The 27,041-nt window shown below is 46.6% G+C and overlaps 8 non-coding genes and 40 pseudogenes across 8 annotated transcripts; all 48 read right to left on the bottom strand.

Annotated features, from left to right (window-relative positions):
- Window positions 1–158: 158 nt before the first annotated feature.
- Window positions 159–277, bottom strand: LOC148249027 (5S ribosomal RNA; annotated as a pseudogene).
- Window positions 278–838: 561 nt separating this feature from the next.
- LOC148249026 (5S ribosomal RNA) lies at window positions 839–957 on the bottom strand (annotated as a pseudogene).
- A 561-nt stretch (window positions 958–1,518) lies between these two features.
- LOC148249025 (5S ribosomal RNA) lies at window positions 1,519–1,636 on the bottom strand (annotated as a pseudogene).
- Window positions 1,637–1,845: 209 nt separating this feature from the next.
- Window positions 1,846–1,964, bottom strand: LOC148249024 (5S ribosomal RNA; annotated as a pseudogene).
- Window positions 1,965–2,468: 504 nt separating this feature from the next.
- LOC148249023 (5S ribosomal RNA) lies at window positions 2,469–2,587 on the bottom strand (annotated as a pseudogene).
- Window positions 2,588–2,792: 205 nt separating this feature from the next.
- On the bottom strand, window positions 2,793–2,911 carry LOC148249022 (5S ribosomal RNA; annotated as a pseudogene).
- An 891-nt stretch (window positions 2,912–3,802) lies between these two features.
- On the bottom strand, window positions 3,803–3,921 carry LOC148249021 (5S ribosomal RNA; annotated as a pseudogene).
- A 563-nt stretch (window positions 3,922–4,484) lies between these two features.
- LOC148249020 (5S ribosomal RNA) lies at window positions 4,485–4,603 on the bottom strand (annotated as a pseudogene).
- Window positions 4,604–5,427: 824 nt separating this feature from the next.
- On the bottom strand, window positions 5,428–5,546 carry LOC148249019 (5S ribosomal RNA; annotated as a pseudogene).
- A 205-nt stretch (window positions 5,547–5,751) lies between these two features.
- LOC148249018 (5S ribosomal RNA) lies at window positions 5,752–5,870 on the bottom strand (annotated as a pseudogene).
- Window positions 5,871–6,623: 753 nt separating this feature from the next.
- On the bottom strand, window positions 6,624–6,742 carry LOC148249017 (5S ribosomal RNA; annotated as a pseudogene).
- A 1,211-nt stretch (window positions 6,743–7,953) lies between these two features.
- LOC148249016 (5S ribosomal RNA) lies at window positions 7,954–8,072 on the bottom strand (annotated as a pseudogene).
- Window positions 8,073–8,633: 561 nt separating this feature from the next.
- LOC148249015 (5S ribosomal RNA) lies at window positions 8,634–8,752 on the bottom strand (annotated as a pseudogene).
- A 564-nt stretch (window positions 8,753–9,316) lies between these two features.
- Window positions 9,317–9,435, bottom strand: LOC148249014 (5S ribosomal RNA). The gene has a single exon (XR_015814344.1). It is a non-coding gene; the product is annotated as a 5S ribosomal RNA (ribosomal RNA).
- Window positions 9,436–9,994: 559 nt separating this feature from the next.
- Window positions 9,995–10,113, bottom strand: LOC148249013 (5S ribosomal RNA). Its single transcript, XR_015815298.1, has one exon. It is a non-coding gene; the product is annotated as a 5S ribosomal RNA (ribosomal RNA).
- A 204-nt stretch (window positions 10,114–10,317) lies between these two features.
- On the bottom strand, window positions 10,318–10,436 carry LOC148249012 (5S ribosomal RNA). The gene has a single exon (XR_015814906.1). It is a non-coding gene; the product is annotated as a 5S ribosomal RNA (ribosomal RNA).
- Window positions 10,437–11,000: 564 nt separating this feature from the next.
- Window positions 11,001–11,119, bottom strand: LOC148249011 (5S ribosomal RNA; annotated as a pseudogene).
- Window positions 11,120–11,323: 204 nt separating this feature from the next.
- LOC148249010 (5S ribosomal RNA) lies at window positions 11,324–11,439 on the bottom strand (annotated as a pseudogene).
- A 208-nt stretch (window positions 11,440–11,647) lies between these two features.
- On the bottom strand, window positions 11,648–11,766 carry LOC148249009 (5S ribosomal RNA; annotated as a pseudogene).
- Window positions 11,767–12,977: 1,211 nt separating this feature from the next.
- LOC148249008 (5S ribosomal RNA) lies at window positions 12,978–13,096 on the bottom strand (annotated as a pseudogene).
- A 647-nt stretch (window positions 13,097–13,743) lies between these two features.
- On the bottom strand, window positions 13,744–13,862 carry LOC148249007 (5S ribosomal RNA; annotated as a pseudogene).
- Window positions 13,863–14,408: 546 nt separating this feature from the next.
- LOC148249006 (5S ribosomal RNA) lies at window positions 14,409–14,527 on the bottom strand (annotated as a pseudogene).
- Window positions 14,528–14,736: 209 nt separating this feature from the next.
- On the bottom strand, window positions 14,737–14,855 carry LOC148249005 (5S ribosomal RNA; annotated as a pseudogene).
- Window positions 14,856–15,741: 886 nt separating this feature from the next.
- LOC148249004 (5S ribosomal RNA) lies at window positions 15,742–15,860 on the bottom strand (annotated as a pseudogene).
- A 204-nt stretch (window positions 15,861–16,064) lies between these two features.
- On the bottom strand, window positions 16,065–16,183 carry LOC148249003 (5S ribosomal RNA; annotated as a pseudogene).
- A 235-nt stretch (window positions 16,184–16,418) lies between these two features.
- LOC148249002 (5S ribosomal RNA) lies at window positions 16,419–16,537 on the bottom strand (annotated as a pseudogene).
- A 205-nt stretch (window positions 16,538–16,742) lies between these two features.
- Window positions 16,743–16,861, bottom strand: LOC148249001 (5S ribosomal RNA; annotated as a pseudogene).
- A 562-nt stretch (window positions 16,862–17,423) lies between these two features.
- On the bottom strand, window positions 17,424–17,542 carry LOC148249000 (5S ribosomal RNA; annotated as a pseudogene).
- A 205-nt stretch (window positions 17,543–17,747) lies between these two features.
- On the bottom strand, window positions 17,748–17,866 carry LOC148248999 (5S ribosomal RNA). Its single transcript, XR_015814491.1, has one exon. It is a non-coding gene; the product is annotated as a 5S ribosomal RNA (ribosomal RNA).
- A 561-nt stretch (window positions 17,867–18,427) lies between these two features.
- On the bottom strand, window positions 18,428–18,546 carry LOC148248998 (5S ribosomal RNA; annotated as a pseudogene).
- Window positions 18,547–18,753: 207 nt separating this feature from the next.
- LOC148248997 (5S ribosomal RNA) lies at window positions 18,754–18,872 on the bottom strand (annotated as a pseudogene).
- Window positions 18,873–19,402: 530 nt separating this feature from the next.
- LOC148248996 (5S ribosomal RNA) lies at window positions 19,403–19,521 on the bottom strand (annotated as a pseudogene).
- A 205-nt stretch (window positions 19,522–19,726) lies between these two features.
- LOC148248995 (5S ribosomal RNA) lies at window positions 19,727–19,845 on the bottom strand (annotated as a pseudogene).
- A 204-nt stretch (window positions 19,846–20,049) lies between these two features.
- Window positions 20,050–20,168, bottom strand: LOC148248994 (5S ribosomal RNA). Its single transcript, XR_015815211.1, has one exon. It is a non-coding gene; the product is annotated as a 5S ribosomal RNA (ribosomal RNA).
- Window positions 20,169–20,174: 6 nt separating this feature from the next.
- LOC148248993 (5S ribosomal RNA) lies at window positions 20,175–20,292 on the bottom strand (annotated as a pseudogene).
- Window positions 20,293–20,855: 563 nt separating this feature from the next.
- On the bottom strand, window positions 20,856–20,974 carry LOC148248992 (5S ribosomal RNA; annotated as a pseudogene).
- A 205-nt stretch (window positions 20,975–21,179) lies between these two features.
- Window positions 21,180–21,297, bottom strand: LOC148248991 (5S ribosomal RNA; annotated as a pseudogene).
- Window positions 21,298–21,858: 561 nt separating this feature from the next.
- On the bottom strand, window positions 21,859–21,977 carry LOC148248990 (5S ribosomal RNA; annotated as a pseudogene).
- A 205-nt stretch (window positions 21,978–22,182) lies between these two features.
- On the bottom strand, window positions 22,183–22,300 carry LOC148248989 (5S ribosomal RNA; annotated as a pseudogene).
- A 559-nt stretch (window positions 22,301–22,859) lies between these two features.
- On the bottom strand, window positions 22,860–22,978 carry LOC148248988 (5S ribosomal RNA; annotated as a pseudogene).
- A 560-nt stretch (window positions 22,979–23,538) lies between these two features.
- On the bottom strand, window positions 23,539–23,657 carry LOC148248987 (5S ribosomal RNA). Its single transcript, XR_015814330.1, has one exon. It is a non-coding gene; the product is annotated as a 5S ribosomal RNA (ribosomal RNA).
- A 205-nt stretch (window positions 23,658–23,862) lies between these two features.
- On the bottom strand, window positions 23,863–23,980 carry LOC148248986 (5S ribosomal RNA; annotated as a pseudogene).
- A 559-nt stretch (window positions 23,981–24,539) lies between these two features.
- Window positions 24,540–24,658, bottom strand: LOC148248985 (5S ribosomal RNA). Its single transcript, XR_015815040.1, has one exon. It is a non-coding gene; the product is annotated as a 5S ribosomal RNA (ribosomal RNA).
- A 206-nt stretch (window positions 24,659–24,864) lies between these two features.
- Window positions 24,865–24,983, bottom strand: LOC148248984 (5S ribosomal RNA; annotated as a pseudogene).
- Window positions 24,984–25,189: 206 nt separating this feature from the next.
- Window positions 25,190–25,308, bottom strand: LOC148248983 (5S ribosomal RNA). The gene has a single exon (XR_015815039.1). It is a non-coding gene; the product is annotated as a 5S ribosomal RNA (ribosomal RNA).
- Window positions 25,309–25,868: 560 nt separating this feature from the next.
- LOC148248982 (5S ribosomal RNA) lies at window positions 25,869–25,987 on the bottom strand (annotated as a pseudogene).
- Window positions 25,988–26,192: 205 nt separating this feature from the next.
- Window positions 26,193–26,311, bottom strand: LOC148248981 (5S ribosomal RNA; annotated as a pseudogene).
- Window positions 26,312–26,871: 560 nt separating this feature from the next.
- On the bottom strand, window positions 26,872–26,990 carry LOC148248980 (5S ribosomal RNA; annotated as a pseudogene).
- Window positions 26,991–27,041: the final 51 nt, after the last annotated feature.

Genomic DNA, 27,041 nt, shown 5'->3' with positions numbered 1-27,041 from the left:
CCTCCCGTCATTTGTTTCCTTGTGCGTTCACACTTCACCTCTCATTCTCGTTCTAATATCGATTAAAATGCCCCTGCTTCTTGACTCACATTTGCGTATAAACCAGCGGACCCTAGTTCCAGACGCGCGTAATGTCGAACGACCAGTCTGAAAAAAAATTTGTGCGACACGAGGACTTCCCAGAAGGTCAACCATCCGAGTACTAATCTCGCCCAAGCACACTTAACTGCGGAGTTCTGATGGGATCCGGGGCTTTAGTGCTGGCATGATCGCACCTGTTTAGTTTCTCGCTGCAAATGCATACACTCCTTCTCTTTTCTTCCCCCTCCCGTCATTTGTTTCCTTGTGCGTGCGCGCTGCACCTCCCGTTTTCGTTCTTATATCAAGTAAAATGCTACAGCGCCGTGACTCACATTTGCGAATAAACCTGACGACCATAGTTCAAGTCGCGCGTAACGTCGAAAGAATCATCTACAAAAAAATGGGTGCAACACGAGGACTTCACAAGAAAATGGGTGAAATATAAGGACTTCGCAGGAGGTAACCCATGCTATTACTACTCTCGCCCAAGCACCCTTACCTACGGAGTTCTGATAGAATCGGTTGCATTAGTGCTGGTATGATCGCACCTGTTTCATTCTGCGCTGCAAATACATACACTTTTTCTCCTTCCCTCCCCCTCCCATCAATTATTTCCTTGTGCGTTCACACTGCACCTCTCCTTCTCGTTCTAATATCGATTAAAATGCCCCTGCTTCCTGACTCACATTTGCGTATAAACCAATGGACCCTAGTTCCAGTCGCGCGTAACGTCGAACGACCCGTCTGAAAAAAAAAATTAGTGCGACACGAGGACTTCCCAAGAGGTCACCCATCCGAGTACTACACTCGCCCAAACACACTTAACTGCGGAGTTCTGAAGGGATCCGGTGCATTAGTGCTGGTATGATCGCACCCGTTTAATTCCGCACTGCAAATACATAAACTCATTCTCCTTTCTTCCCCCTCCCGTCATTTGTTTCCTTGTGCGTGCGCACTGCACCTCCCGTACTCATTCTAATATCAAGTAAAATGCCACGGCGCCGTGACTCACATTTGAGAATAAACCTGCAGACCACAAATCAAGTCGCGCGTAAAGTCGAAAGAATCATCTGCAAAATGATGGGTGCAACACGAGGACCTCCCAAGAAAATGGGTGAAATATAAGGACTTCGCAGGAGGTAACCCATGCTAGTACTACTCTCGCCCAAGCACCCTTACCTACGGAGTTCTGATAGAATCCGTTGCATTCGTGCTGGTATGATCGCACCTGTTTCATTTCGTGCTGAAAATACATACACTCATTCTCCTTCCCTCCCCCTCCCATCAATTGTTTCCTTGTGCGTTCACACTGCACCTCTCCTTCTCGTTCTAATATCGATTAAAATGCCCCTGCTTCCTGACTCACATTTGCGTATAAACCAATGGACCCTAGTTCCAGTCGCGCGTAACGTCGAACGACCCGTCTGAAAAAAAAAATTAGTGCGACACGAGGACTTCCCAAGATGTCACCCATCCGAGTACTACTCTCGCCCAAGCACACTTAATTGCGGAGTTCTAATGGGATCCGTAGCATAGTGCTGGTATGATCGCACCTGTTTAATTTCGCGCTGCAAATACATAAACTCCTTCTCATTTCTTCCCCCTCCCGTCATTTGTTTCCTTGTGCGTGCGCACTGCACCTCTCGTTCTCGTTCAAATATCAAGTAAAATGCCACGGCGCCGTGACTCATATTTGCGAATAAGTCTGCGGACCATAATTAAAGTCGCGCGTAACGTCGAACGGCACATCTGAAAAAAAGAAAATGGGTGAAACACGAGAACTTCCCAGGAGGTAACCCGTCATTGTACTACTTTCGCCAAAGCACACTTAACTGCGGAGTTCTGATGGGATCCGGTGCATTTGTGCTGGTGTGACCGCACCTGTTTAATTTCGTGCTGAAAATACATACACTCCTTCCCTCCCCCCCTCCCATCATTTGTTTCCTTTTGCGTTCACACTGCACCTCTCTTTCTCGTTCTAATATCGATTAAAATGCCCCTGATTCTTGACTCACATTTGCATATAAACCAGCGGACCATAGTTCCAGTCGCGCGTAACGTCGAACGACCCATCTGAAAAAAAATTATTGCGATACGAGGACTTCCCAAGAGGTCATCCATCCGGTGCATTAGTGCTGGTATGATGCCACTTGTTTAATTTTGCGCTTCAAATACATACACACATTCTCGTTTCTTCCTCATCCCGTCATTTGTTTCCTTGTGCGTGCGCACTGCACCTTCCGTACTCGTTCTAATGTCAAGTAAAATGTCACGGCGCTGTGACTCACATTTGCGAATAAACCTGCGGACCATAAATCATGTTGCACGTAACGTCAAAAGAATCATCTGCAAAAAGATGGGTGCAACACGAGGACCTCCAGAGAAAATGGGTGAAATATAAGGACTTCGCAGGAGGTAACCCATCCGAGTACTACTCTCGCCCAAGCACACTTAACTGCAGAGTTCTGATGGGATCCGGGGCTTTATTGCTGGTATGATCGCACCGGTTTAATTTCGCGCTGCAAATACATACACTCCTTCTCCTTTCTTCCCCCTCCCGTCAATTGTTTCCTTGTGCGTTCACACTGCACCTCTCATTCTCGTTCTAATATCGATTAAAATGCCCCTGCCTCTTGACTCACATTTGCTTATAAACAAGCGGACCCTATTTCCAGTCGCGCGTAACGTCGAACGACCCGTCTGAAAAAAAATTTTTGCGACACGAGGACTTCCCAGGAGGTCACCCATCAGAGTACTGCTCTCGCCCAAGCACACTTAACTGCGGAGTTCTGATAGGATCCGTTGCATTAGTGGTGGTATGATCGCAACCGGTGAATTCCGCGCTGCAAATACATAAACTCCTTTCCAATTCTTCCCCCTCCCGTCATTTGTTTCCTTGTGCGTGCGCACTGCACCTCCCGTGCTAGTTCTAATATCAAGTAAAATGTTACGGTGCCGTGACTCACATTTGCGAATAAACCTGAGGACCATTATTCAAGTCGCGCGTATCGTCGAAAGAATCATCTGCAAAAAAATGGGTGCAACACGATGACTTTCTAAGAAAATTGGTGAAATATAAGGACTTCGCAGGAGGTCACCCATCCTAGTGCCACTCTTGCCCAAGCACCCTTAACTTGCGGAGTTCTGATAGAATCCGTTGCATTGGTGCTGGTATGATTGCTCATGTTTCATTCTGCGCTGCAAATACATACACTTTTTCCCCCTCCATCCCCCCTCCCGTCATTTGTTTCCTTGTGCGTGCACTCTGCATCTCTATTTCTTGTTCTAATATCGATTAAAATGCCCCTGCTTCTTGACTCACATTTGCGTATAAACCAGTGGACCCTAGATCCAGTCGCGCATAACGTCGAACGATCCGTCTAAAAAAAAAAATTAGTGCGACAAAAGGACTTCCCAGGAGGTCAATCATCCTAGTGCTACTCTCGCCCAAGCACCCTTAACCTGCGGAGTTCTGATAGAATCAGTTGCATTGGTGCTGGTATGATTGCTCAGGTTTCATTCTGCGCTGCAAATACATACACTTCTTCTCCCTCCATCCCCCCTCCCGTCATTTGTTTCCTTGTGCGTGCACTCTGCATCTCTCCTTCTCGTTCTAATATCAATTAAAATGCCCCTGCTTCTTGACTCACATTTGCGTATAAACCAGCGGACCCTAGTTTCAGTCGCGCGTAACCTCGAACGACCCGTCTAAAAAAAAAAATTAGTGCGACACGAGGACTTCCTAGGAGGTCACCCATCCGAGTACTACTCTCGCCCAAACACACTTAACTGCGAAGTTATGATGGGATCCAGTGCATTAGTGCTTGTATGATCGCACCCGTTTAATTCCACGCTGCAAATAGATAAACTCCTTCTCCTTTCTTCCCCCTCCCGTCATTTGTTTCCTTGTGCGTGCGCACTGCACCTCCCGTGCTCATTCTAATATCAAGTAAAATGCTACGGTGTCGTGACTCACATTTGCGAATAAACCTGAGGACCATAATTCAAGTCGCACATATCGTCGAAAGAATCATCTACAAAAAAATAGGTGCAACACGAGGACTTCCTAAGAAAATGTGTGAAATATAAGGACTTCGCCGGAGGTCACCCATCCTAGTGCTACTCTCCCCCAAGCACCCTTAACTTGCGGAGTTCTGATAGAATCCGTTGCATTGGTGCTGGTATGATTGCTCATGTTTCATTCTGCGCTGCAAATACATACACTTTTTCTCCCTCCATCCCCCCTCCTGTCATTTGTTTCCTTGTGCGTGCGCACTGCACCTCTCGTTCTCGTTCAAATATCAGGTAAAATGCTACGGCGCCGTGACTCACATTTGTGAATAAATCTGCGGACAAAAATTAAAGTCGCGCGTAACGTCGAACGACACATCTGAAAAAAAAAATCGGTGCAACACGAGAACTTCCCAGGAGGTAACCCATCATTGTACTACTTTCGCCAAAGCACACTTAACTGCGGAGTTCTGATGGGATCCGGTGCATTTGTGCTGGTATGATTGCACCTGTTTAATTTCGCGCTGCAAATACATACACTAATTCCCCTTTCTTCTCCCTCCCGTCATTTGTTTCCTTGTGCGTGCGCACTGTACCTCCCGTTCTCGTTCTAATATCAAGTAAAATGCCACGGCGTCGTGACTCACATTTGCGAATAAACCTGAGGACCATAATTCAAGTCGCGCGTAACGTCGAAAGAATCATCTGCAAAAAAATGGGTGCAAGACGAGGACTTTTACAAGAAAATGGGTGAAATATAAGGACTTCGCAGGAGGTAACCCTTGCTAGTACTACTCTCGCCCAAGCACCCTTACCTACGGAGTTCTGATAGAATCCGTTGCATTAGTGCTGGTATGATCACACCTGTTTCATTTCGTGCTGAAAATACATACACTCCTTCTCCTTCCCTCCCCCTCCCATCAATTGTTTCCTTGTGCGTTCACACTGTACCTCTCTTTCTCGTTGTAATATCGATTAAAATGGGTGCAACACGAGGACATCACAAGAAAATGAGTGAAATATAAGGACTTCGCAGGAGGTAACCCATGCTAGTACTACTCTCGCCCAAGCACCCTTACCTACGGAGTTCTGATAGAATCCGTTGCTTTAGTGCTGGTATGATCGCACCTGTTTCATTTCGTGCTGAAAATACATACACTCCTTCTACTTCTCTCCCCCTCCCATCAATTGTTTCCTTGTGCGTTCACACTGCACCTCTCGTTCTCCTTCTAATATCGATTAAAATGCCCCTACTTCTTGACTCACATTTGCGTATAAACCAGCGGACCCTAGTTCCACTCCTGTGTAACATCGAACGACCCGTCTGAAAAAAAATTGGTACGACACGAGGACTTCGCAGGAGGTAACCCATGCTAGTACTACTCTCGCCCAAGCACCCTTACCTACGGAGTTCTGATAGAATCCGCTGCATTAGTGCTGGTATGATCGCACTTGTTTCATTTCGTGCTGAAAATACATACACTCCTTCTCCTTCCCTCCCTTTCCCATCAATTGTTTCCTTGTGCGAACACACTGCACCTCTCCTTCTCGTTCTAATATCGATTAAAATGCCCCTGCTTCTTGACTCACATTTGCGTATAAACCAACGGACCCTAGTTCCAATCGCGCGTAATGTCGAACGACCCGTCTGAAAAAAAATCGGTGCGACACAAGGACTTCCCAAGAGGTCACCCATCCAAGTACTACTCTCGCCCAAACACACTTAACTGCGGAGTTCTGATGGGATCCGGTGCATTAGTGCTTGTATGATCGCACCCGTTTAATTTCGCGCTGCAAATACATAAACGCCTACTCCTTTCTTCTCCCTCCCGTCATTTGTTTCCTTGTGCGTGCGCAATGCACCTCCCGTGTTCGTTCTAATATCAAGTAAAATGCTACGGTGCCATGACTCACATTTGCGAATAAACTTGAGGACCATAATTCAAGTCGCGCGTATCGTCGAAAGAATCATCTGCAAAAAAATGGGTGCAACAAGAGAACTTCCTAAGAAAATGGGTGAAATATAAGGACTTCGCAGGAAGTCACCCGTCCTAGTGCTACTCACGCCCAAGCACCTTTAACTTGCGGAGTTCTGATAGAATCCGTTGCATTGGTGCTGGTATGATTGCTCATGTTTCATTATGCGCTGCAAATACATATACTTTTTCTCCCTCCATCCCCCCTCCCGTCATTTGTTTCCTTGTGCGTGCACTCTGCATCTCTCTTTCTCGTTCTAATGTCGATTAAAATGCCCCTGCTTCTTGACTCACATTTGCGTATAAACCAGTGGACCCTTGTTCCAGTCGCGCGTAAAATGCCCCTGTTTAATTTTGCGCTGCAAATACATAAACTCCTTCTCCTTTCTTCCCCCTCCCGTCATTTGTTTCCTTGTGTGTGCGCACTGCACCTCTCGTTCTCGTTCAAATATCAAGTAAAATGCCACGGCGCCGTGACTCACATTTGCGAATAAATCTGCGGACCATAATTAAAGTCGCGCGTAACGTCGAACGACACATATGAAAAAAAGAAAATGGGTGCAACACGAGAACTTCCCACGAGGTAACTCATCATTGTACTACTTTTCCCAAAGCACACTTAACTGCGGAGTTCTGATGGGATCCGGTCCATTTGTGCTAGTATGATCGCACCTGTTTAATTTTACGCTGCAAATACATAAACTCATTCCCCTTTCTTCCCCCTCCCGTCATTTGTTTCCTTGTGCGTGCGCACTGCACCTCCCGTGCTCCTTCTAATATAAAGTAAAATGCTACGGTGCCGTGACTCACATTTGCGAATAAACCTGAGCACCATAATTCAAGTCACGCGTATCATCGAAAGAATCATCTGCAAAAAAATGGGTGCATCAAAAGGACTTCCTAAGAAAATGGGTGAAATATAAGGACTTCGCAGGAGGTCACCCATCCTAGTGCTACTCTCGCCCAAGCACCCTTAACTTGCGGAGTTCTGATAGAATCCATTGCATTGGTGCTGGTATGATTGCTCATGTTTCATTCTGCGCTGCAAATACATACACATTTTCTCCCTCCATCCCCCATCCCGTCATTTGTTTCCTTGTGCGTGCGCACTGCACCTCTCGTTCTCGTTCAAATATCAAGTAAAATGCCACGGCGCCGTGACTCACATTTGCGAATAAATCTGCGGACCATAATTAAAGTCGCGCGTAACGTCGAACGGCACATCTGAAAAAAAGAAAATGGGTGCAACACGAGAACTTCCCTGGAGGTAACCTATCATTGTACTACTTTCGCCAAAGCACACTTAACTGCGGAGTTATGATGGGATCCGGTGCATTTGTGCTGGTGACACCGCACCTGTTTAATTTCGTGCTGAAAATACATACACTCCTTCTTCCCTCCTCCCCTCCCATCATTTGTTTCCTTGTGCGTTCACACTGCACCTCTCCTTCTCGTTCTAATATCGATTAAAATGCCACTGATTCTTGATTCACATTTGCGTATAAACCAGCGGACCATAGTTCCAGTCGCGCGTAACGTCGAACGACCCATATGAAAATAGTAGGTGCAACGCGAGGGCTTCCCAAGTTGTCACCCATCCGAGTACTACTCTCACCCAAGCACACTTAAGTGAGGAGTTTTGATGGGATCCGGGGCTTTACTGCTGGTATGATCGCACCTGTTTAATTTCGCGCTGCAAATACATACACTCCTTCTCATTTCTTCCCCCTCCGGTCATTTGTTTCCTTGTGCGTTCACACTTCACCTCTCATTCTCGTTCTAATATCGATTAAAATGCCCCTGCTTCTTGACTCACATTTGCGTATAAACCAGCGGACCCTAGTTCCAGACTCGCGTAATGTCAAACGACCCGTCTGAAAAAAAATTGGTGCGACACGAGGACTTTCTAGGAGGTCACCCATCCGAGTACTAATCTCGCCCAAGCACACTTAACTGCGGAGTTCTGATGGGATCCGGGGCATTAGTGCTGGTATGATCGCACCTGTTTAATTTCACGCTGCAAATACATAAACTCATTCCCCTTTCTTCCCCCTCCCGTCATTTCTTTCCTTGTGCGTGCGCACTGCACCGCCCGTGCTCGTTCTAATATCAAGTAAAATACTACGGTGCCGTGACTCACATTTGCGAATAAACCTGAGGACCATAATTCAAGTTGCGCGTATCGTCGAAAGAATCATCTGCAAAAAAATGGGTGCAACACGAGGACTTCCTAAAAAAATGGGTGAAATATAAGGACTTCGCAGGAGGTCACCCATCCTAGTACTACTCTCGCCCAAGCACCCTTAACTTGCAGAGTTCTGAAAGAATCCGTTGCATTGGTGCTGGTATGATTGCTCATGTTTCATTCTGCGCTGCAAATACATACACTTTTTCTCCCTCCATCCCCCCTCCCGTCATTTGTTTCCTTGTGCGTGCACTCTGCATCTCTCCTTCTCATTTTAATATCGATTAAAATGCCCCTGCTTCTTGACTCACATTTGCTTATAAACCAGTGGACCCTAGTTCCAGTCGCGCGTAACGTCGAACGACTCGTCTGAAAAGAAATTAGTGCGACACGAGGACTTCCTAGGAGGTCACCCATCCGAGTACTACTCTCACCCAAGCACACTTAACTGTGGAGTTCTGATGGGATCCGGTGCATTAGTGCTGGTATGATCGCACCTGTTTAATTCTGCGCTGCAAATACATAAACTCCTTCTCCTTTCTTCCCCCTCCCGTCATTTATTTCCTTGTGCGTACGCACTGCACCTCCCGTGCTCGTTCTAATATCAAGTAAAATGCTAAGGTTCCGTGACTCACATTTGCGAATAAACCTGAGGACCATAATTCAAGTCGCGTGTATCGTCGAAAGAATCATCTGCAAAAAAATGGGTACAACACGAGGACTTCTTAAGAAAATGGGTGAAATATAAGGACTTCGCAGGAGGTCACCCATCCTAGTGCTACTCTCGCCCAAGCACCCTTAACTTGCGGAGTTCTAATAGAATCCGTTACATTGGTGCTAGTATGATTGCTCATGTTTCATTCTGCACTGCAAATACATACACTTTTTCTCCCTCTATCCCCCCTCCCGTCATTTGTTTCCTTGTGCGTGCACTCTGCATCTCTTCTTCTCATTCTAATATTGATTAAAATGTCCCTGCTTCTTGACTCACATTTGCGTATAAACCAGTGGACCCTAGTTCCAGTCGCGCGTAACGTAAAACGACCCGTCTGAAAAAAAAAAATTAGTGCGACACGAGAACTTCCCAGGAGGTCACCCATCCGAGTACTACTCTCGCCCAAGCACACTTATCTGCGGAGTTCTGATGGGATCCGGTGCATTAGTGCTGGTTTGATCACACCAGTTTAATTTCGCGCTGCAAATACATAAACTCCTTCTCCTTTCTTCCCCCTCCCGTCATTTGTTTCCTTGTGCGTGCGCACTGCACCTCCCGTGCTCGTTCTAATATCAAGAAAAATGCTACGGTGCCGTAACTCACATTTGCGAATAAACCTGAGGACCATAATTCAAGTCGCGCGTATCGTCGAAAGAATCATCTGCAAAAAAATGGGTGCAACACGAGGACTTCATAAGAAAATGGGTGTAATATAAGGACTTCACTAGAGGTCACCCATCCGAGTACTTTTCTCGCCCAAGCACCCTTAACTGCGGAGTTCTGATAGAATCTGTTGCATTAGTGCTGGTATGATCCCTCATGTTTCATTCTGCATTGGAAATACATACACTCTTTCTCCTTTCATCCCCCCTCCCGTCATTTGTTTCCTTGTGCATGCACTCTACATCTCTCTTTCTCCTTCTAATATCAAGTAATATTCCCCGGCACCGTGACTCACCTTTGCAAATGAACCAGTGGTTTATAATTCCATTCGCGCGTAATGTCGAACAACCCATCCGAAAAAAATAGGTGCAACACGAGGGCTTCCAAAGTGGTCACCCATCTGAGTACTACTCTCGCCCAAGCACACTTAACTGCAGAGTTCTGATGGGATCCGGAGCTTTAGTGCTGGTATGATCGCACCTGTTTAATTTTGCGCTGCAAATACATACACTCCTTCTCCTTTCTTCCCCTCCCAACATTTGTTTCCTTGTGCGTTCACACTTCACCTCTCATTCTCGTTCTAATATCGACTAAAACACCCCTGCTTCATGACTCACATTTGCGTATAAACCAGCGGACCATAGTTCCAGACGCGCGTAACGTCGAACGACCCGTCTGAAAAAAAATTGGTGCGACACGAGGACTTCCCAGGAGGTCACCCATCCGAGTACTAATCTCGCCCAAGCACACTTCACTGCGGAGTTCTGATGGGATCCGGTGCATTAGTGCTGGTATGATCGCAACTGTTTAATTTTGCGCTGCTAATACATAAACTCATTCCCCTTTCTTCCCCCTCCCGTCATTTGCTTTTTTGTGCGTGCACACTGCACCTGTCGTTCTCGTTCAAATATCAAGTAAAATGCCACGGCGCCGTGACTCACATTTGCGAATAAATCTGCAGACCATAATTAAAGTCGCGCGTAACGTCGAACGGCATATCTGAAAAAAAGAAAATGGGTGCAACACGAGGACTTCGCAAGAAAATTGGTGAAATATAAGGACTTCGCAGGAGGTAACCCATGATAGTACTACTCTCGCCCAAGCACCCTTACCTACAGAGTTCTGATAGAATCCGTTGCATTAGTGCTGGTATGATCGCACCTGTTTCATTTCGCGCTGCAAAAACATACTCCTTCTCCTTTCTTCCCCTCCCGTCATTTGTTTCCTTGTGCGTGCGCACTGCACCTCTCGTTCTCGTTCAAATATCAAGTAAAATGCCACGGCGCCGTGACTCACATTTGCGAATAAATCTGCGGACCATAATTAAAGTCGCGCGTAACGTCGAACGGCACATCTGAAAAAAAGAAAATGGGTGCAACACGAGAACTTCCCAGAAGGTAACCCATCATTGTACTACTTTCGCCAAAGCACACTTAACTGCGTAGTTCTGATGGGATCCGGTGCATTTGTGTTGGTGTGACCGCACCTGTTTAATTTCGTGCTGAAAATACATACACTCCTTCTTCCCTCCTCCCCTCCCATCATTTGTTTCCTTGTGCGTGCACTATGCATATCTCTTTCTCGTTCTAATATCAAGTAATATGCCCCGGCGCCGTGACTCACCTTTGCAAATGAACCAGCGGTTTATAATTCCATTTGCGCGTAACGTCGAAAAACCCATCCGAAAAAAAATAGGTGCAACACGAGGGCTTCCCAAGTGGTCACCCATCCGAGCACTACTCTCGCTCAAGCACACTTAACTGCAGAGTTCTGATGGGATCCGGTGCAGTGCTGGTATGATCGAACCTGTTTAATTTCACGCTGCAAATACATAAACTCCTTCTCCTTTCTTCCCCCTCCCGTCATTTGTTTCCTTGTGCGTGCGCACTGCACCTCTCGTTCTCGTTCAAATATCAAGTAAAATGCCACGGCGCCGTGACTCACATTTGCGAATAAATCTGCGGACCATAATTAAAGTCGCGCGTAACGTCGAACGGCACATCACAAAAAAGAAAATGGGTGCAACACAAGAACTTCCCAGGAGGTAACCCATCATTGTACTACTTTCGCAAAAGCACACTTAACTGAGGAGTTTTGATGGGATCCGGTGCATTTGTGCTGGTATGATGGCACCCGTTTAATTCCGCGTTGCAAATACATAAACTCCTTCTCCTTTCTTGCCCCTCCCGTCATTTGTTTCCTTGTGCGTGCGCACTGCACCTCCCGTGCTCGTTCTAATATAAAGTAAAATGCTACGGTGCCGTGACTCACATTTGCGAATAAATCTGCGGACCATAATTAAAGTCGCGCGTAACGTCGAATGGCACATCTGAAAAAAAGAAAATGGGTGGAACACGAGAACTTCCCAAGAGGTAACCCATCATTGTACTACTTACGCCAAAGCACACTTAACTGCGAATTTCTGATGGGATCCGTTGCATTTGTGCTGGTGTGACCGCACCTGTTTAATTTCGTGCTGAAAATACATACACTCCTTCTTCCCTCCCCTCTCCCATCATTTGTTTCCTTGTGCGTTCACACTGCACCTCTCCTTCTCGTTCTAATATCGATTAAAATGCCTCTGATTCTTGACTCACATTTGCGTATAAACCAGTGGACCATAGTTCCAGTCGCGCGTAACGTCGAATGACCCATCTGAAAAAAAATTGTTTCAATACGAGGACTTCCCAAGAGGTCACCCATCCGAGTACTACTCTCGCCCAAGCACACTTAACCGCAGAGTTCTGATGAGATCCAGTGCAGTAGTGCTGGTATGATGCCACTTGTCTAATTTTGCGCTTCAAATACATACACTCATTCTCTTTTCTTCCTCATCCTGTCATTTGTTTTTTTGTGCGTGCGCACTGCACCTCCCGTACTCGTTCTAATATCAAGTAAAATGCCACGGCGCCGTGATTCACATTTGCGAATAAATCTACGGACCATAAATCAAGTCGCGCGTAACGTCGAAAGAATCATCTGCAAAAAGATGGGTGCAACACGAGGACTTCCTAAGAAAATGGGTGAAATATAAGGACTTCGCAGGAGGTCACCCATCCTAGTGCTTCTCTCGCCCAAACACCCTTAACTTGCGGAGTTCTGATAGAATCTGTTGCATTGGTGCTCGTATGATTGCTCATGTTTCATTTTGCGCTGCAAATACATACACTTTTTCTCCCTCCATCGCCCCTCCCGTCATCTGTTTCCTTGTGCGTGCACTCTGCACCTCTCTCTCACGTTCTAATATCAAGTAATATGCCCCGGCACCGTGACTCACCTTTGCAAATGAACCAACGGTTTATAATTCCATTCGCGCGTAACGTTGAACAACCCATCCGAAAAAAAATTGGTGCAACACAAGGGCTTCCCATGTGGTCACCCATCTGAGTACTACTCTCGCCCAAGAACACTTAACTGCGGAGTTCTGGTGGGATCCAGAGCTTTAGTGCTGGTATGATCGCACCTGTTTAATTTCGTGCTGAAAATACATACACTCCTTCTCCTTTCTTCCCCCTCCCGTCATTTGTTTCCTTGTGCGTTCACACTTCACCTCTCATTCTCGTTCTAATATCGATTAAAGTGCCCCTGCTTCTTGACTTACATTTGCGTATAAACCAGCGGACCCTAGTTCCAGACGCGCGTAACGTCGAAGGACCCGTCTGAAAAAAAATTGGTGCGACACGACTCACATTTGCGCATAAACCTGAGGACCATAATTCAAGTCGCGCGTATCATCGAAAGAATCATCTGCAAAAAAATGCGTGCAACACGAGGACTTTACAAGAAAATAGGTGAAATATAAGAACTTCGCAAGAGGTAACCCATGCTAGTACTACTCTCGCCCAAGCTCCCTTACCTACGGAGTTCTGATAGAATCCGTTGCATTAGTGCTGGTATGATCGCACCTGTTTCATTTCTTGCTGAAAATACATACATTCCTTCTCCTTCCCTCCCCCTCCCATCAATTGTTTCCTTGTGCGTTCACACTGCACCTCTCATTCTCGTTCTAATATCGATTAAAATGCCCCTACTTCTTGACTCACATTTGCGTATAAACCAGCGGACCCTAGTTCCAGTCGCGTGTAACGTCGAACGACCTGTCTGAAAAAAAATTTGTGCGACACGAGGACTTCCCAGGAGTTCACCAATCTGAGTACTACTCTCGCCAAAGCACACTTAACTGCGGAGTTCGGACGGGATCCGGTGCATTAGTGCTGGTATGATCGCACCCGTTTAATTCCGCGCTGCAAATACATAAACTCCTTATCCTTTCTTCCCCCTCCCGTCATTTGTTTCCTTGTGCGTGCGCACTGCACCTCCCGTGCTAGTTCTAATATAAAGTAAAATGCTACGGTGCCGTGACTCACATTTGCGAATAAACCTAAGGATCATAATTCAAGTCGCGCGTATCGTCAAAAGAATCATCTGCAAAAAAATGGGTGGAACATGAGGACTTCCTAAGAAAATGGGTGAAATATAAGGACTTCGCAGGAGGTCACCCATCCTAGTGCTACTCTCGCCCAAGCACCCTTAACTTGCGGAGTTCTGATAGAATCCGTTGCATTGGTGATGGTATGATTGCTCATGTTTCATTCTGCGCTGCAAATACATACACTTTTTCTCCCTCCATCCCCCCTCCCGTCATTTTTTTCCTTGTGCGTGCACTCTGCATCTCTCCTTCTCGTTCTAATATCGATTAAAATGCCCATGTTTCTTGACTCACATTTGCGTATAAAGTCGCGCGTAACGTCGAACGAAACATCTGAAAAAAAAAAAATGGGTGCAACACAAGAACTTCTCACGAGGTAACCCATCATTGCACTACTTTCCCCAAAGCACACTTAACTGCGGAGTTCTGATGGGATCCGGTGCATTTATGCTGGTATGATCGCACCTGTTTAATTTCGCGCTGCAAATACATAAACTCCTTCTCCTTTCTTCCCCCTCCCGTCATTTGTTTCCTTGTGCGTGCGCACTGCACCTCTCGTTCTCGTTCAAATATCAGGTAAAATACCACGGCGCCGTGACTAACTTTTGCGAATAAATCTGCGGACCATAATTAAAGTCGCGCGTAACGTCGAATGGCACATCTGAAAAAAAGAAAACGGGTGCAACACGAGAAACTCCCAAGAGGTAACCCATCTTTGTACTACTATCGCCCAAGTACACTTAACTGCGGAGTTTTGATGGGATCCGGTGCATTTGTGCTGGTGTGACCGCACCTGTTTAATTTCGTGCTGAAAATACATACACTCCTTCTTCCCTACCCCCCATCCCAACATTTGTTTCCTTGTGCGTTCACACTGCACCTCTCCTTCTCGTTCTAATATCGATTAAAATGCCCCTGATTCTTGACTCACATTTGCGTATAAACCAGCGGACCATAGTTCCAGTCGCGCGTAACGTTGAACGACCCATCTAAAAAAAATTGTTGCGATACGAGGACTTCCCAAGAGGTCACCCATCCGAGTACTACTCTCGCCAAAGCATACTTAACTGCAGAGTTCTGATAGGATCCAGTGCATTAGTGCTGGTATGATGCCACTTGTTTAATTTTGCGCTGCAAATACATAAACTCCTTCTCCTTTCTTTCCCCTCCCGTCATTTGATTCCTTGTGCGTGAGCACTGCACCTCCCGTTCTCGTTCTAATATCAAGTAAAATGCTACAGCGCCGTGACTCACATTTGCGAATAAACCTGAGGACCATAATACAAGTCCCGCGTAACGTCGAAAGAATCATCTGCAAAAAAATGGGTGCAACACGAGGACTTCACAAGAAAATTGGTCAAATATAAGGACTTCGCAGGAGGTAACCCATGCTAGTACTACTCTTGCCGAAGCACCCTTACCTACGGAGTTCTGATAGAATCTGTTGCATTAGTGCTGGTATGATCGCACCTGTTTCATTTCGCGCTGCAAATACATACACTCCTTCTCCTTTCTTCCCCCTCCCGTCATTTGTTTCCTTGTGCGTGCGCACTGCACCTCTCGTTCTCGTTCAAATATCAAGTCAAATACCACGGCGCCGTGACTCACATTTGCGAATAGATCTGCGGACCATAATTAAAGTTGCGCGTAACGTCGAACGGCACATCTGAAAAAAAGAAAATGGGTGCAACACGAGAACTTCCCAGGAGGTAACCCATCATTGTACTACTTTCGCCACAGCACACTTAACTGCGGAGTTTTGATGGGATCTGGTGCATTTGTGCTGGTGTGACCGCACCTGTTTAATTTCGTGCTGAAAATACATACACTCCTTCTTCCCTCCCCCCCTCCCATCATTTGTTTCCTTGTGCGTTCACACTGCACCTCTCCTTCTCGTTCTAATATCGATTAAAATACCCCTGATTCTTGACTCACATTTGCGTATAAACCAGCGGACCATAGTTCAAGTTGCACGTAACGTCGGACGACCCGTCTAAAAAAAAATTGGTGCAACACAATGACTTCCCAGGAGGTCACCAATCTGAGTACTACTCTCGCCCAAGCACACTAAACTGCGGAGTTCTGATGGGATCCAGTGCATTAGTGCTGGTATGATCGCACCCGTTTAATTCCGCGCTGCAAATACATAAACTCCTTCTCCTTCCTTCCCCCTCCCATTATTTGTTTCCTTGTGCGTGCGCACTGCACCTCCCGTGCTCGTTCTAATATCAAGTAAAATACTACGGTGCCGTGACTCACATTTGCGAACAGACCTGAGGACCATAATTAAAGTCCTGCGTAACGTCGAAAGAATCATCTGCAAAAAAATGGGTGCAACACGAGGACTTCACAAGAAAATAGGTGAAATATAAGGACTTCGCAGGAGGTAACCCATGCTAGTACTACTCTCGCCCAAGCACCCTTACCTACGGAGTTCTGATAGAATCCGTTGAATTAGTGCTGGTATGATCGCACTTGTTTCATTTCGTGCTGAAAATATATACACTTCTTCTCCTTCCCTCCCCCTCCCATCAATTGTTTCCTTGTGCATTCACACTGCACCTCTCTTTCTCGTTCTAATATCGATTAAAATGCCCCTGCTTCTTGACTCACATTTGCGTATAAACAAGCGGACCATAGTTCCAGTCGCGCGTAACGTCGAACGAACCGTCTGAAAAAAAATTGGTGCGACACGAGGACTTCCCAGGAGGTCAACCATCCGAGTACTACTCTCACCCAAGCACACTTAACTGCGGAGTTCTGAGGGGATACGGTGCATTAGTGCTGGTATGATCGCACCCGTTTAATTTTGCGCTGCAAATACATAAACTCCTTCTCCTTTCTTCCCCCTCCCGTCATTTGTTTAATTGTGCGTGCGCACTGCACCTCCCGTGCTCGTTCTAATATCAAGTAAAATGCTACGGTGCCGTGTCTCACATTTGCGAATAAAACTGAGGACCATAATTCAAGTCGCGCGTATCGTCAAAAGAATCATCTGCAAAAAAATGGGTGCAACACGAGGACTTCCTAAGAAAATGGGTGAAATATAAGGACTTCGCAGGAGGTCACCCATCCTAGTGCTACTCTCGCCCAAGCACCCTTAACTTGCGGAGTTCTGATAGAATCCGTTGCATTGGTGCTGGTATGATTGCTCATGTTTCATTCTGCGCTGCAAATACATACACTTTTTCTCCCTCCATCCCCCCTCCCATCATTTGTTTCCTTGTGCGTGCACTCTGCATCTCTCCTTCTCATTCTAATATCGATTAAAATGCCCCTGCTTCTTGAGTCACATTTGCGTATAAACCAGTTGACCCTAGTTCCAGTCGCGTGTAACGTCGAACGACCCGTCTGGAAAAAAAATTAGTGCGACACGAGGACTACCCAGGAGGTCTCCAATCCGAGTACTACTCTCGCCCAAACACACTTAACTGCGGAGTTCTGATGGGATCCGGAGCTTTAGTGCTGGTATGATCGCACCTGTTTAATTTCGCGCTGCAAATACATACACTCCTTCTCATTTCTTCCCCCTCCCGTCATTTGTTTCCTTGTGCGTTCACACTTCACCTCTCATTCTCGTTCTAATATCGATTAAAATACCGCTGCTTCTTGACTCACATTTGCGTATAAACCAGCGGACCCTAGTTCCAGTCGCGCGTAACTTCGAACGACCCGTCTGAAAAAAAATTGGTGCGACACGAGGACTTCCCAGGAGGTCACCCATCCGAGTACTACTCTCGCCCAAGCACACTTAACTGCGGAGTTCTGATGGGATCCGGTGCATTAGTGCTAGTATGATCACACCCATTTAATTCTGCGCTGCAAATACATAAACTCCTTCTCCTTTCTTCCCCCTCCCGTCATTTGTTTCCTTGTGCGTGCGCACTGCACCTCCCGTGCTCGTTCTAATATCAAGTAAAATGCTACGGTGCCGTGACTCACATTTGCGAATAAACCTGAGGACCATAATTCAAGTTGCGCGTAACGTCGAAAGAATCATCTGCAAAAAAATGGGTGCAACACGAGGACTTCCTAAGAAAATAGGTGAAATATAAGGACTTCGCATGAGGTCACCCATCCTAGTGCTACTCTCGCCCAAGCACCCTTAACTTGCGAAGTTCTGATAGAATCCGTTGCATTGGTGCAGGTATGATCGCTCATGTTTCATTCTGCACTGCAAATACATACACTCTTTCTCCCTCCATCCCCTCTCCCGTTATTTGTTTCCTTGTGCGTGCACTCTGCATCTCTCCTTCTCGTTCTAATATCAAGTAAAATGCCCTAGCATTGTGACTCACCTTTGCGAATGAACAAGCGGTTTATAATTGCATTCGCGCGTAACGTCGAACGACCCATCCGAAAAAAAATGGGTGCAACACGAGGACCTCCCAGGAGGTCACCAATCCGAGTACTACTCCCGCCCAAGCACACTTAACTGCTGAGTTCTGATGGGATACGGTGCATTAGTGCTGGTATGATGGCACCTATTTAATTTCGCGCTGCAAATACGTACACTCCTTCTCCTTTCTTCCCCTTCCCATCATTTGTTTCCTTGTGCGTGCGCACTGCACCTCTCGTTCTCGTATAAATATCAAGTAAAATGCCACGGCGCAGTGACACACATTTTCGAATAAATCTGCGGACTATAATTAAAGTCGCGCGTAACATCGAATGGCACATCTGAAAAAAAAAATGGGTGCAACACGAGAACTTCCCAGAAGGTAACCCATCCTTGTACTACTTTCGCCAAAGCACACTTAACTGCGGAGTTCTGATGGGATCCGGTGTATTTGTGCTGGTGTGATAGCACCTGTTTAATTTCGTGCTGAAAATAAAAACACTCCTTCTCCTTCCCTCCCCCCTCCCATCATTTGTTTCCTTGTGCGTTCACACTGCACCTCTTTTTCTCGTTCTAATATCGATTAATATGCCCCTACTTCTTGACTCACATTTGCGTATAAACAAGTGGACCATAGTTCCAGTTGCGCGTAACGTCGAACGACCCGTCTAAAAAAAAATTTGTGCGACACGAGAACTTCCCAGGAGGTCACCAATCCGAGTACTACTCTCCCCCAAGCACACTTAACTGCAGAGTTATGATGGGATCCGTTGCATTAGTGCTGGTATGATCGCATCCGTTTAATTTCGCGCTGCAAATACATAAACTCCTTCTCCTTTCTTACCCCACCCGTCATTTGTTTCCTTGTGCGTGCACACTGCACCTCCCGTGCTCGTTTTAATATCAAGTAAAATGCTACGACGCCGTGACTCACATTTGCGAATAAACCTGAGGACCAAAATTCAAGTCGCGTGTAACGTCTAAAAAATCATCTGCAAAAAAATGGGTGCAACACGAGTACTTCCCAAGTGGTCACCCATTCGAGTACTACTCTCGCCCAAGCACACATAACTGCGGAGTTATGATGGGATCGGTTGCAATAGTGCTGGTACGATCGCACCTGTTTAATTTCGCGCTGCAAATACACAAACTCCTTCTCCCCTCTTCCCCCTCCCGTCATTTGTTTCCTTGTGCGTGCACTCTGCATCTTTTTTTCTCGTTCTAATATCAAGTAATATGCCCCGGCACTGTGACTCACCTTTGCAAATGAACCAGTGGTTTATAATTCCATTCGCGCGTAACGTCGAACAACCCATCCGAAAAAAAATAGGTGCACCACGAGGGCTTCCCAAGTGGTCACCCATCCGAGTACTACTCTCACCCAAGCACACTTAACTGCGGAGTTCTGATGGGATCCGGAGCTTTAGTACTGGTATGATCGCACCTATTTAATTTTGCACTGCAAATACATACACTCCTTCTCCTTTCTTCCCCCTCCCGTCATTTGTTTCCTTGTGCGTTCACACTTCACCTCTCATTCTTGTTCTAATATCGATTAAAATGCCCCTGCTTATTGACTCACATTTGCGTATAAACCAGCGGACCCTAGTTCCAGACGCGCGTAACGTCGAACGACCCGTCTGAAAAAAATTGGTGCGACACGAGGACTTCCCAGGAGGTCACCCATCCGAGTACTAATCTCGCCCAAGCACACTTCACTGCGGAGTTCTAATGGGATCCGGTGCATTAGTGCTGGTGTGATCGCACCTGTTTAATTGTTGCGATACGAGGACTTCCCAAGAGGTCACCCATCCGAGTACTACTCTCGCCCAAGCACACTTAACTGCAGAGTTCTGATGGGATCCAGTGCATTATTGCTGGTATGATGCCACTTGTTTAATTTTGTGCTTCAAATACATACGCTCCTTCTCTTTTCTTCCTCCTCCCGTCATTTGTTTCCTTGTGCGTGCGCACTGCACCTCCCGTACTCGTTCTAATATCAAGTAAAATGCCACGACGCCGTGACTCACATTTGCGAATAAACCTGCGGACCATAAATCAAGTCACGCGTAACGTCGAAAGAATCATCTCCAAAAAGATGGGTGCAACACGAGGACCTCCCAAGAAAATGGGTGAAATATAAGGACTTCGCAGGAGGTCACCCATCCGAGTACTTTTCTCGCCCAAGCACCCTTAACTCCGGAGTTCTGATAGAATCCGTTGCATTAGTACTGGTATGATCCCTCATGTTTCATTCTGCACTGCAAATACATACACTCTTTCTCCTCCCATCCTCCCTCCCGTCATTTGTTTCCTTTTGCGTGCACTCTGCATCTCTCTTTCTCGTTCTAATATCAAGTAATATGCCCCGGCACCGTGACACACCTTTGCAAATGAACCTGCGGTTTATAATTCCTTTCGCGCGTAACGTCGAACAACCCATCCGAAAAAAAAAATAGGTGCAACAGGAGGGCTTCCCAGGTGGACACCCATCCGAGTACTACTCTGGCCCAAGCACACTTAACTGTGGAGTTCTGATGGGATCCGGAGCTTTAGTGCTGGTATGATCGCACCTGTTTAATTTCGCGCTACAAATACATACACTCCTTCTCCTTTCATCCCCCTCCCGTTATTTGTATCCTTGTGCGTTCACACTTTACCTCTCATTCTCGTTCTAATTTCGATTAAAATGCCCCTGCTTCTCGACTCACATTTGCCTATAAACCAGCGGACCCTAGTTCCAGACGCGCGTAACGTCGAACGACCCATCTGAAAAAAAATTGGTGCGACACGAGGACTTCCCAGGAGGTCAACCATCCGAGTACTAATCTCGCCAAGCACACTTAACTGCGGAGTTCTGATGGGATCCGAGGCTTTAGTGCTGGTATGATCGCACCTGTTTAGTTTCGCGCTGCAAATACATACACTCCTTCTCATTTCTTCCCTCTCCCGTCATTTGTTTCCTTGTGCGTTCACACTTCACCTCTCATTCTCGTTCTAATATCGATTAACATGCCCCTGCTTCTTGACTCACATTTGCGTATAAACCAGCGGACCCTAGTTCCAGACGAGTGTAACGTCGAAAGAATCATCTGCAAAAAGATGGGTGCAACACGAGGACCTCCCAAGAAATTGGGTGAAATATAAGGACTTCGCAGGAGGTCACCCATCCGAGTACTTTTCTCGCCCAAGCACCCTTAACTGCGGAGTTCTGATAGAATCCGTTGCATTAGTGCTGGTATGATCCCTCATGTATCATTCTGCACTGCAAATACATACACTCTTTCTCCTCCCATCCTCCCTCCCGTCATTTGTTTCCTTTTGCGTGCACTCTGCATCTCTCTTTCTCGTTCTAATATCAAGTAATATGCCCCGGCACCGTGACTCACCTTTGCAAATGAACCTGCGATTTATAATTCCATTCACGCGTAACGTCGAACAACCCATCCGAAAAAAAAATAGGTCCAACACGAGGGCTTCCCAGGTGGACACCCATCCGAGTACTACTCTCGCCCAAGCACACTTAACTGCGGAGTTCTGATGGGATCCGGAGCTTTAGTGCTGGTATTATCGCACCTGTTTAATTTCGCGCTGCAAATACATACACTCCTTCTCCTTCCTTCCCCCTCCCGTCATTTGTTTCCATGTGCGTTCACACTTTACCTCTCATTCTCGTTCTAATTTTGATTAAAATGCCCCTGCTTCTCGACTCACATTTGCGTATTAACCAGCGGACCCTAGTTCCAGACACGCGTAACGTCGAACGACCCGTCTGAAAAAAAATTGGTGCGACACGAGGACTTCCCAGGAGGTCAACCATCCGAGTACTAATCTCGCCAAACACACTTAACTACGGAGCTCTGATGGGATCCGGGGCTTTAGTGCTGGTATGATCGCACCTGTTTAGTTTTGCGCTGCAAATACATACACTCCTTCTCCTTTCTTCCCCCTCCCGTCATTTGTTTCCTTGTGCGTTCACACTTCACCTCTCATTCTCGTTCGAATATCGATTAAAATGCCCCTGCTTCTTGACTGACATTTGCGTATAAACCAGCGGACCCTAGTTCCAGACGAGCGTAACGTCGAACGACCCGTCTGAGAAAAAATTGGTGCGACACGAGGACTTCACAAGAAAATGGGTGAAATATAAGCACTTCGCAGGAGGTAACCCATGCTAGCACTACTCTCGCCCAAGCATCCTTACCTACGGAGTTCTGATAGAATCTGTTGCATTAGTGCTGGTATGATCGCACCTGTTTCATTTCGTGCTGAAAATACATACACTCATTCTCCTTCCCTCCCCCTCCCATAATTTATTTCCTTGTGCGTTCACACTGCACCTCTCCTTCTCGTTCTAATATCGATTAAAATGCCCATTCTTTTTGACTCACATTTGCGTATAAACCAGCGGACCCTAGTTCAAGTCGTGCGTAACGTCGAACGATCCGTCTGAAAAAAAATTGTTGCGACACGAGGACTTCCCAAGAAGTCACCCATCCGAGTACCACTCTCGCCCATGCACACTTAATTGCGGAGTTCTTATGGGATCCGGTGCATTAGTGCTGGTATGATCGCACCTGTTTAATTTCGCGCTGCAAATACATACACTCCTTCTCTTTTCTTCCCCCTCCCGTCATTTGTTTCCTTGTGCGTGCGCACTGCACCTCCCGTACACGTTCTAATATCAAGTATAATGCCACGGCGCCGTGACTCACATTTGCGAATAAACCTGCGGACCCTAAATCAAGTCGCGCGTAACGTCGAAAGAATCATCTGCAAAAAGATGGGTGCAACACGAGGACCTCCCAAGAAAATGGGTGAAATATAAGGACTTTGCAGGAGGTCACCCATCCGAGTACTTTTCTCGCCCAAGCACCCTTAACTGCGGAGTTCTGATAGAATCCGTTGCATTAGTGCTGGTATGATCCCTCATGTTTCATTCTGCACTGCAAATACACACACTCTTTCTCCTCCCATCCCCCCTACCGTCATTTGTTTCCTTTTACGTGCACTCTGCATCTCTCTTTCTCATTCTAATATCAAGTAATATGCCCTGGCACCGTGACTCACCTTTGCAAATGAACCTGCGGTTTATAATTCCATTCGCGCGTAACGTCGAACAACCCATCTGAAAAAAAATAGGTGCAACACGAGGGCTTCCCAGGTGGACACCCATCCGAGTACTACTCTCGCCCAAGCACACTTAACTGCGGAGTTCTGATGGGATCCGGAGCTTTAGTGCTGGTATTATCGCACCTGTTTAATTTCGCGCTGCAAATACATACACTCCTTCTCCTTTCTTCCCCCTCCCGTCATTTGTTTCCTTGTGCGTTCACACTTTACCTCTCATTCTCGTTCTAATTTCGATTAAAATGCCCCTACTTCTCGACTCACATTTGCATATAAACCAGCGGACCCTAGTTCCAGACACGCGTAACGTCGAACGACCCGTCTGAAAAAAAATTGGTGCGACACGAGGACTTCCCAGGAGGTCAACCATCCGAGTACTAATCTCGCCAAACACACTTAACTACGGAGTTCTGATGGGATCTGGGGCTTTAGTGCTGGTATGATCGCACCTGTTTAGTTTCGCGCTGCAAATACATACACTCCTTCTCCTTTCTTCCCCCTCCCGTCATTTATTTCCTTGTGCGTTCACACTTCACCTCTCATTCTCGTTCTAATATCGATTAAAATGCCCCTGCTTCTTGACTCACATTTGCGTAAAAACCAGCGGACCCTAGTTCCAGACGAGCGTAACGTCGAACGACCCGTCTGAAAAAAAATTGGTGCGACACGAGGACTTCACAAGAAAATGGGTGAAATATAAGCACTTCGCAGGAGGTAACCCATGCTAGTACTACTCTCGCCCAAGCACCCTTACCTACGGAGTTCTGATAGAATCTGTTGCATTAGTGCTGGTATGATCGCACCTGTTTCATTTCCTGCTGAAAATACATACACTCATTCTCCTTCCCTCCCTCTCCCATAATTTGTTTCCTTGTGCATTCACACTGCACCTCTCCTTCTCGTTCTAATATCGATTAAAATGCCCCTTCTTTTTGACTCACATTTGCGTATAAACCAGCGGACCCTAGTTCAAGTCGCGCGTAACGTCGAACGACCCGTCTAAAAAAAAATTGTTGCGACACGAGGACTTCCCAGGAGGTCACCCATCCGAGTACCACTCTCGCCCAAGCACACTTAACTGCGGAGTTCTGATGGGATCCGGTGCATTAGTGCTGGTATGATCGCACCTGTTTAATTTTGCGCTGCAAATACATACACTCCTTCTCTTTTCTTCCCCCTCCCGTCATTTGTTTCCTTGTGCGTGCGCACTGCACCTCTCGTTCTCGTATAAATATCAAGTAAAATGTCACGGCGCAGTGACTCACATTTTCGAATAAATCTGCGGACTATAATTCAAGTCACGCGTAACGTCGAATGGCACATCTGAAAAAAAAATGGGTGCAACACGAGAACTTCCCAGAAGGTAACCCATCCTTATACTACTTTCGCCAAAGCACACTTAACTGCGGAGTTCTGATGGAATCCGATGTATTTGTGCTGGTGTGATAGCACCTGTTTAATTTCGTGCTGAAAATAAAAACACTCCTTCTCCTTCCCTCCCCCCTCCCATCATTTGTTTCCTTGTGCGTTCACACTGCACCTCTTTTTCTCGTTCTAATATCGATTAATATGCCCCTGATTCTTGACTCACATTTGCGTATAAACAAGTGGACCATAGTTCCAGTTGCGCGTAACGTCGAACGACCCGTCTGAAAAAAAATTGTTGCGACACGAGGACTTCCCAGGAGGTCACCCATCCGAGTACCACTCTCGCCCAAGCACACTTAACTGCGGAGTTCTGATGGGATCCGGTGCATTAGTGCTGGTATGATCGCACCTGTTTAATTTCGCGCTGCAAATACATACACTCCTTCTCTTTTCTTCCCCCTTCCGTCATTTGTTTCCTTGTGCGTGCGCACTGCACCTCCCGTACTCGTTCTAATATCAAGTATAATGCCATGGCGCCGTGACTCACATTTGCGAATAAACCTGCGGACCATAAATCAAGTCGCGCGTAACGTCGAAAGAATCATCTGCAAAAAGATGGGTGCAACACGAAGACCTCCCAAGAAAATGGGTGAAATATAAGGACTTTGCAGGAGGTCACCCATCCGAGTACTTTTCTCGCCCAAGCACCCTTAACTGCGGAGTTCTGATAGAATCCATTGCATTAGTGCTGGTATGATCCCTCATGTTTCATTCTGCACTGCAAATACACACACTCTTTCTCCTCCCATCCCCCCTCCCGTCATTTATTTCCTTGTGCGTGCACTCTGCATCTCTTTTTCTCATTCTAATATCAAGTAATATGCCCCGGCACCGTGACTCACCTTTGCAAATGAACCAGCAGTTTATAATTCCATTCGCGCGTAACGTCGAACAACCCATCCGAAAAAAAATAGGTGCAACACTAGGGCTTCCCAAGTTGTCACACATTCGAGTACTGCGCTCGCCCAAGCACAATTAACTGCGGAGTTCTGATGGGATCCGGAGCTTTAGTGCTGGTAAGATCGCACCTGTTTTATTTTGCGCAGCAAATACATACACTCCTTCTCCTTTCTTCCCCCTCCCGTCATTTGTTTCCTTGTGCGTTCACACTTCACCTCTCATTTTCGTTCTAATATCGATTAAAATGCCCCTGCTTCTTGACTCACATTTGCGTATAAACCAGCGGACCCTAGTTCCAGACGCGCGTAACGTCGAAAGACCCGTCTGAAAAAAAATTGTTGCGACACGAGGACTTCCTAGGAGGTCACCCATCCGAGTACTACTCTCGCCCAAGCACACTTGACTGCGGAGGTCTGATGGGATCCGGTGCATTAGTGATGGTATGATCGCACCTGTTTAATTTTGCGCTGAAAATACATACACTCCTTCTCTTTTCTTCCCCCTCCCGTCATTTGTTTCCTTGTGCGTGCGCACTGCACCTCCCGTACCCGTTCTAATATCAAGTAAAATGCCACGGCGCCGTGACTCACATTTGCGAATAAACTTGCGGACCATAAATCAAGTCACGCGTAACGTCGAAAGAATCATCTGCAAAAAGATGGGTGCAACACGAGGACCTCCCAAGAAAATGGGTGAAATATAAGGACTTCGCAGGAGGTCACCCATCCGAGTACTTTTCTCGCCCAAGCACCCTTAACTGCGGAGTTCTGATAGAATCCGTTGCATTAGTGCTGGTATGATCCCTCATGTTTCATTCTGCACTGCAAATACATACACTCTTTCTCCTCTCATCCCCCCTCCCGTCATTTGTTTCCTTGTGCGTGCACTCTGCATCTCTCTTTCTCGTTCTAATATCAAGTAATATGCCCCGGCACCGTGACTCACCTTTGAAAATGAACCAGCGGTTTATAATTACAGTCGCGCGTAACGTCGAACAACCCATCCGAAAAAAAATAGGTGCAACACGAGGGCTTCCCAGGTGGTCACCGATCCGAGTACTACTCTCCCCCAAGCACACTTAACTGCGGAGTTCTGATGGGATCCGGGGCTGTAGTGCTGGTATGATAGCACCTATTTAATTTCGCGCTGCAAATACATACACTCCTTCTCCTTTCTTCCCCCTC

Source organism: Carica papaya, chromosome 8 (assembly GCF_054855325.1).
Source record: "Carica papaya isolate Zhongbai chromosome 8, ASM5485532v1, whole genome shotgun sequence".
NCBI lineage: Eukaryota > Viridiplantae > Streptophyta > Magnoliopsida > Brassicales > Caricaceae > Carica > Carica papaya.
This window is presented reverse-complemented; position numbering and strand designations above follow the sequence as displayed.